Here is a 9,088-nt window from a genome sequence, read left to right on the forward strand (position 1 = left end):
TCCTTCCTAAAACCAGATGCTTTGATCATCTTTGTCTTATACAGGATGAATCCTTCCTGAAACCAGACTGAATCTAGATCTTATCAATAGAATCGATCAAGAGTTTTCAATCTTACCAACCTAAGCTAGCAAGCTAATCGAAGAAATTGCATTTTCATCAAACCAAATCTATCAGGATATCAATCTTGCAAAACTCCAAAAATCAATTATCTCAATTGATCTCCCGAGGAGGCATCATCATACCAGAATTTAGCAATCAAGAGCTGGGGCATCCTATCAAATCAATATCATCATAAAAAAATGAGATTATTCTTTGAATCAATGCGTCATCACACCTCACTTCAAAGAGGGGCAAACTGTAGACACTTAAAAATATTTTTTTGTAATTTTTTTTAATTCCTCACATAATTAATTAATTAATTATGTTAATTCAAATTCTCCTCAATATTAATTAAATATAATTAATATTGTCACTATAGTATGTGACTGATTTATTTAATAATTCAATCTCTTTCTTTATTCTTCTAAAAAAATTAAATCCTCACAAATCTTCCTCTGGGCTAATTAATTTCAATTAATTAGTTAACCTACATCATTCCTACAAATCATCTTCTTAATTCATCATTAACCTAATAAATTCTTCTAGAAACTCCCTAAACTCACTTAACCTTATTCTTCTAATTTTTAATTCCCTCCACTCATTCTCACTCCTAGTCAAATCCTCCTACAAATCCTAATCCCACCTAACATTTCCTCTAATCCCCCTCCTAATGAGTTGCTAATGGCTAATCATCATGATTAGCCACAAAGTCAACTCCTTGTCCCTTCCATCCAACCACTAGCTTTTAATGCTCTTTTCCTAGGTGAATGTGAGATTTTCAAAATCTCGCAATCCTCCTAGGCATCTCATCTCCCAAGGAATTTTTAATTCCTTCTTATTCCTCCAATCCCCATGATTATCCCTTTTTGGAGAATTTTAAATTCCTCCTCCACATTCTTCAAGGAATATCACATCCCTTGCTCCTCTCAAGGCACATTGGGAAGTCTTCCCAATGCACCTTTCTCTTCTCAAGGTACCTTGGGAAGTCTTTCCAATGTACATTGAGGAGTGTGGGGACAAGAAATGCCTTTAAGGCATATCTCTTGGTCTCCAAACCCTCTCTTGGGCCTTGTGGGAGCTCACAAGAAATCCTAGCCCTTCATCTTGAATCCATCCTAGCCATCCATTTTTCCTCTCCTCTTCCTATAAATTGAGGATTCCATCCCTTTATTCTTCATCTCTAAGTTAAGTAGTCTTATCCTTCCTTTTTGAGCCTAGGAAATCATCTTAGCAAGCTTATCATGTCCAAATCATATCTCATCCACACTTAACCATTTTATCCATATCATCCTCCTAAAATCCATTTCATTTTGTGCACAACATTGGAGAGCCATCCACATCAAGAAAGCAAGAGGAGCACATCAAGTGGAGCATCATCAAGGGGCGCCTTCACTTCATCAAGCTCCATCCGAAGGAGAAGGTATTGGTTTGTGAGGTATAAGCATTTGTCCTTGTTTTGAGCATTTCAAATTATGTCTTTGGATTTCATGTGATTATATGTTTGATTTGCATATTTGTTATCTAATCCACCTCACAAGTCTTTTCCCCTCTTCAGAAACTATGTTTGAGTGATCAGTTTACCAAAAAGGGTGATAAGGCACTTTGAGATGTTTAGATCTTGAACTTTTTGAGGATTAGCACTTGAAAATTTTGAGGTGTTTATCTTGTAGAGTCTAATTTTGACAACTAACAACTTGATCAAGCAAACAAAGGAGACAATCCAAGTGAAAAGCAATAGATAATAGATGTTTATGATTACTACAAACTAATCAAGCAAAATGACAGATCTAAAAAAGTCATGCAAAGTGGCAACTTTGAACTGAAAAAAACTGAGACTCGTATGATAGACTATGCAGCTTAGAATGAGAAGAAATATAAAGCCATACAACAAATTAGAAGTTTCATGTAAAAAGAAGAGACTTTTATGACAAAACATACCAAGCCATATGACAAATGATTATCTAGTACGACAAAGAACTCCAAATCATACGACAGATAATAGAGCAGAGATAAAAATGTTTATTTTGTCAAATTTGGATTAGCGAATTTTAATGTTTTGCTTATGTTTTCTAGTTTTAGATGTTTGATTTTTCTATTTAGGGATGAATACACAATAAACACATGATGTGATAAGTGACTCCAAGCATGCTAAACCCTAAGGAAATTGGCTAAGGAGAGAAAACCTTTTCTTGCAAACCTAGGTACACACCCAATAGCTAATCAGAATACAGCCGCTCAGTCTCACGCAATGGATTCTCAACACCGTATTATCCAACTCCAAATGCTAATGGGGGAATGATATGGAAAGTATCTTGGGAGAGTTACTATCTCTCTTTCACAAAGTTTATCACCCTTTCGGAGGTGAATCGGGTAGCTTCTAATTTAACCAGAACTATTAAGGGATCCGTTCAGCGTGTCGAGGTACAAACTCAATTAAGAGGTCTCCCAGCCTTGAAAACCAAGGTTTGATATACCCAAAGGTATGGAGGAGAGCTATTCCTGAGCACTGCAGTTGACTTGGTTTTCATCAAATCACATTTATTTTATAGTGGGTTGGATTCCTTGGCATTAGCAATTCCCACTTAGGTCATTCCCCTCTCACCGATCATAATGGCTTTAAGAGTTATTAGCTCCTCGGGAGGGTACACCTACTAAAGATATGCATTAATGGAAGGAAATGATGAATCTAGCTTTTTGATCACCTAAGAAAGTTGACGACATACTCGCCTATCATCAAAAACACAAAATACATGATTGTTAATTCCATTAGGAAAATCAAGTGTTCCTAGAAAGATTAAAGAAGACATAGAGTTTAGTTGAATTTTTTTAGGAAACCTGCAAAATAGATCCATTAGTAGTCATGATGTGTTTTTATGCAATGGTTCTTTGACAAGCATAATCTTCAACAATTCATTCTACAAAAACCAGTTAGGCTGCCAAAAAATATCACAAACAGACCAGGGTTAGCATTAGTAATAATCAATTAAAGCATGAAAACCTTAAAATGCAGTCAATTTAAAAATCACAGAAGCAGAGTGTTGAATGACACACTTTACCAACTCGTACGAGTCAGGATGAGAGATCGTATGAGTCAGGATGAGAAATCGTATGAGTTAGAATGCGAGATAGTATGACATTAAAATTTTACCAAAGGATCGTATGAGTTAGGATCTCTTGTCATTCCAGCTTACAAAGTAGGTCATAATAGGCCAGATAGGGACTCGTACGATATTCTGATCCAGACCCAACAAAGATAAAGATTTGATGAAGCTTGATAGGCCAAAAATGATAATTCTAGCCCCATGGTGGGTGCCAAAATGTTATGCCTGTGAAGTTTATACATGTGATACCTACAGCTGCAACATAAAACGCTCAATAGATCATTACAAGCATGGTTCATGAATTTAAAACAAAGAAAGATAAAACCATAGCTAAGTGATCTATTGCCTCCTAGTAAATGTGAGTATGAATTTTGCTCTCAGATCTGGTTAGGCAAATTCCAATGACTTGACTACACCTAGATGGAGGATTTAAATGATAAATGATGCATTTAAGCTAGAAATGATAATGATTAAGCTACATGATTCAATGATTATGCTAGAAAATATTCTAAAATGATGCAATTAAGCTATGATAACAATGCTCAAAATGATAAACCCAGATTGCATATACCTATAAAAACCATGCATGAGATGTAAATGAGATGGTATGGGATCCTTTGTACTCCAAAATGGGATCAATTTATAGGATTTCCAAGGCTAGGGGTGAGGTGGTAGGAATCAAGGATCAAGATTAAGTTTGAAGATATCAATGGTGAAATTGGAGGAGGGGTGAGGTGGTAGGAATCAACGGTCAAGATTAAGTTTGAAGATATCAATGGTGAAATTGGAGGAGGCTTGCAAAGAGGTTGGATTAAAGGGAACATTTGTCATCTCTATGGTGACAAGTGGGAAGAGGTTTCTAGAAGAGGTTGGATGAAAGGGAACATGTGTCATCTCTATGGTGACAAGTGTGAAGAGGCTTCTAGAAGAGGTTGGATGAAAGGGAACACTTAGTGACAAGGGTGAAGAGGCTTCTAGAAGAGGTTGGATGAAAGGGAACATTTGGTGACAAGTGTCACAAAGCTTTGCTCTTGAGAGGGAAAAGTGTTCAAGGAAAGGGGGCATGTGGTTAGATGGAATGGGTTAGGCTTAGAAGGTGTTAGGTTAGGTGCTTAAAATTTAGGAGAACTGAATTTAAAAATTTAAATAATAGGAAAAAGCTAATTAATTTCAACAACTCATAATTGATTTGTTTTAATTAATTAGAGGATTAGAAGAAATGAATTTGATGGGGAAGAATTAATTAATTTGAATTGATTAATCAAAGGGGACTATTGAAATGAACCTATTAAATAAATCCTTAGATTTATTAATAAGTAGATGAAAGGGGAAGATTTGATCAAATTGTTGATGAATTCAATTAAATTGGTGAGCGGGATTAATTAAATAATTGCTTATTCAATTAATTATCTTCAAACCATTTTTAGGTGTATACACATCATAGTCAAGATCAATATTCATAAGAATACTTGACATCAATCGGTTTGACTGTTATGACAATTTAACATTAAACAGCTTCAATCTTTGTAAACATCAAAAATTCTTAATCATATCTCAACATATTCATCTCTCAATGCTTCCTGTTATCATGCCTTATCAGAAGTTAATCAAATCAATCAAATAAGATCATAACCACAAAAACATACACCACTTGACACAAATGTTTATACATGGAAAACTCAAATAGGTAAAAACTACAGTGAGATGAGACTCACAAGGATAGCTATCTGAACTCTTCTGCAGTTCACCCTATTAGGAGCCAAGCCTGTTAAAGCTTTACAATAAGTCCTGTTAAGAACTAGTTTTGGTTAGGAATTACCCAGTTAAAGGATTTACAAATATCCCTTGATGAAAAGCACAATACCTTGTTAGAAGTAACCTCGCTGAAGGATTTAAGAATCCAAGCTAATTGACCACCTTGTTAGAGGATTTAATAAGTAACCAAGCTTGTTAGATCTTACCCGGTTAAGGGATTTCACTTCTGCTGTAATTGTTAGAAAACAACATGTTTTCTTGATCTGTCTGAATAGAACTACATATGCTTGATCATATCCTTTTTAAGATTCAATCTGCCTTTACTCAAAGTGCAGATCCATTCACTGGTTAGGCAACTACACACTCAATAGGTTTTTGCCTATCTTGACAATAACTTTTACAAACAACTTCATCGACCTTAAATATAAATCAATTAGGTCGGTAACAAACAAAAAAATAATTCTCATCATCAATATTACAAAAATGTCAACACAATCTTGACCCTTAGAAATCATAACAATCTCTTCACATTCTTCAAGAAAATTACAATGGCTCCATGATCACCGCTTCATCGGACTTTGTAACTCATCACGCGCTATGCATTAGATGAAATACACTTTGGTCCTTCCCAAGACATCAAACAAACATTCCAAAACAATCTAAACTTATCCTCATACAATGATCATACGTGTCTCCATCATTATCGCTCATCATATAATAAATCAATAAACTTGATCGGTTAGGGATTATCAACTGATACAATTTACCGATTATATTGCATAGAAAGGTTTAATCCTTTACACCAGTTTATCGATTCAACTCACAAACATAACATACTGGTTTACAACATCTTCTACAAAGCTCTTCCTACCGGTTACGAGGCAATATCAAAAACAACAATATCAGCAATAACATAATTACCATTATCGGTTCAATTGACATCATTGACAACATATCATTAATGCAATCTATATGCAAAATGCCAATAATGTATAGACATAAATATATAATATGTGTTTATGTATGTATATATGCATATCTATAGTTATATATACATATATTTATATAGATATATGTATATATGTTTGCATACATGCATGTCTCTCTTCTTTTCCTCTCTCTCATCTTCCTTCCCCCATCACCATCTCTATCTATTCCAAGCCCTAATTATCCTCCATGAGTTCTATCTCACCTCTCTGCCCCTCACAATTCTCTCTCTATTGAGTGTCTCACCCTCTTCTCCTTCTCATTCTCTCTCTACCTCATGTCCCTCACCCTCTCCTCCTCCTACTCTCTCTCTCTCTCTCATTATCCTATCCTATTATCACTGATGGACTTGAAAAGAACTAAGAAGGGGGGGGGAGGGGTGAATCAGTGACATCAACTGGTAGATGAACTTAATCAAGCATTTAAAGAAAATACATGCTATCCAAAATGATATAAAAACATCCACAAAAAGTAAAACATCCACCATAACACAAGTGTTTATATGTAGAAAACCCAAATAGGTAAAAACCACGTTGAGATGGAACTCACAAGTTAACTATCTTCAGTAATAGATAACTGACCAGTTAAGGTCTTACAAAGTGCTCTGCTAGGAGCGAATCTTGTTAGAGATCCCAAGCTTGATTAGAAGCTTGTACCCTATTAAGAGCACTACTCTATTAGGAGTAACCTCACTAGAGGATTTGAGAATCCAAACTAATGGATCACCTTGTTAGAGGATTTGTACAATGAAGCTTGTTAGAGCTTACCCAGTTAGGGGATTTGATTATGTTGCAATGATTAGAAAACAACAAGAATGGTTTGATCTAATCCAAGTAGCACAATATTTGCTTGATCAGATCATTCTAAGTACATTCAACACTTCTCTTCATCTTAACACTTATCACTCTTCAACAAAAACTTTCACTCTTTATGCATATCAGTATTTGCATAACATCATTCTCTATTAGTATCAGTTTAAAATGATTCACTATGATGTCTTAATATAGACATTCAAATCTTATGTTGGCCTAAGGAAATCAAAACACAATTTCCTAGGTGCAGTGTATCTAGACAAGTAATCATAACTCATTAGAAAAATGATCACCAAGAAAATGGTGCTAGTAACTCATCACAAAATAATATACCAGTTAGAACAATCAATACCAGTTGGAAGAAAACATGTGATCTATTGTTCTAGAATCTTCCACTTGATCTCCATCTTCATCTTCATCTTCATCTTCATTTTGATGCCGACTTAGTGTAGCCACAAGTTATCTCTTAAGCACATACCAATTGACATAGAGAACCGATTAGAGATAAACCTTAAACATACTGGTTGATAGTGTAAACCAATTGAAGTTACACCAGTAGTCAATGTAATCATATGTGTGTGTGAGAGTGTTTCATCAATGACAATAAGTGATGAATACATTACAATCATCATCAAGCCAATAATCTCCCCCTTTGGAATTGATTGCAACACTTAGAAAATTTAAGAGTAATACAATACCGCTAAGTGTGCATACACAACATATTTACACATGTGCTCATACTCCCCTTTAATGCAATACTCCCCCTTAATGCATGCATAAATACAAAATATTCAAAAACACACATACATATTATTACTCCCCCTTTGACAACAATGTCAAAATGATAAAGTAAAATATATACATATATAGAAAATCTGTATCAAATTGTTTAGCATATATTACAACTTAAAATAGTTCATGCATTGGCTAATCTCATAAAAATATCATTGAAGTTTTGCTTCATCTATGATAAACCATTTTCTCATGATTCCAATATGTTAGTAGTATACTCAAATGTAGACATCAACTGGGAATGGAATTATTCCATTGAGTCTAGTGTGCAAGTTTTAGGAGTAGCAAGAATAGCTTCTGCATTGGAGTAGGCTCTCTGAAGAATGTCAACCTGCAAGGTGAGTTGACTCTTGAGATGTTTTAGAGATCAGAGTCTCTTAGCCTTCTCATTATCATTCCTGTTCAATTTGTCATGCAAATCATCTATAGACCGGTTAAAGGCATGAATGGAGTCCTAGAGTGGGACATATGCCTTGCATAACCTTTCCATTTCTTACTCGGTTTCAACTTGACTCTTTGAAATGTTAGAATAAAAGAAAGAAACATTGGAGGTAGAGGCAAGATACTTTTCTCTAGATTCAATAGCTTTCTTCAACAGACTTCCATTATTAGATAGAGCCATTTTGCCACTTTCAATGTTCTTTGCCAATTTATCTCCATATTTCTTCTTGTGGCTCTTCTCAGCAAACATTTGAGCAGTATCTTCAAGTGACTTGATTTGATCAAATGCATCTGGAACTAACTGTTGGCTTGATGATGATTGTAATGTATTCATCACTTATTGTCATTGATGAGACACTCTCACACACATATGTGATAACATTGACTACCGGTATAACTTCAATCGGTTTACACTTCCAACCAGTATGTTTAAGGTTTATCTCTAAACTGGTACTTTGTATCAACCGGTATGTACCTATGAGATAACCTATGATAACACCAGACTGGCATCAAAATCAGGATGAAGATGAAGAAGAAGATCTAGTGGAAAATTCCATAACAATGATTAATTTTCAACTAGTATTAAACTGCTCTAACTGGTATCTATTTTTGTGATGAGTTACTAGCACCGTTTGTTTGGCGATCATTTTGTGATGAGTTATGATTATATGTCTAGATTCACTGCACCTAGGAAATTGTGTTCCTATGGCCAACATAAGGATTGTTTGTCTATTTAAAGACATTGTAGAGAACCATTTTTGGTTGGTAGATGATGAAAAAAAAAACAGATAGAGAATTGTTATGTGAAAAGAGTGAAAAAGCTTTTGTTGAGAAGTGATAAATGTTAAGATGTAGAGCAGTCTCGAATGTACTTAGAAGGATTTGATCAAGCAAGTTCTATGCTACTCACAACAAACCAAGCTACTCTTGTTGTTTTCTAATAATTACAACAGGTGCAATCCCTTAACCGGGTAAGCTCTAACAAGCTTCATTGTACAAATCCTCTAACAAGGTGATCCATTAGTTTGGATTCTCAAATCCTCCATCAAGGTTACTCTTAACAAGGTATAAGCTTCTAATCAAGCTTGGAATCTCTAACA

This window comes from Cryptomeria japonica, chromosome 3 (genome assembly GCF_030272615.1).
Source record: "Cryptomeria japonica chromosome 3, Sugi_1.0, whole genome shotgun sequence".
Taxonomy (NCBI): domain Eukaryota; kingdom Viridiplantae; phylum Streptophyta; class Pinopsida; order Cupressales; family Cupressaceae; genus Cryptomeria; species Cryptomeria japonica.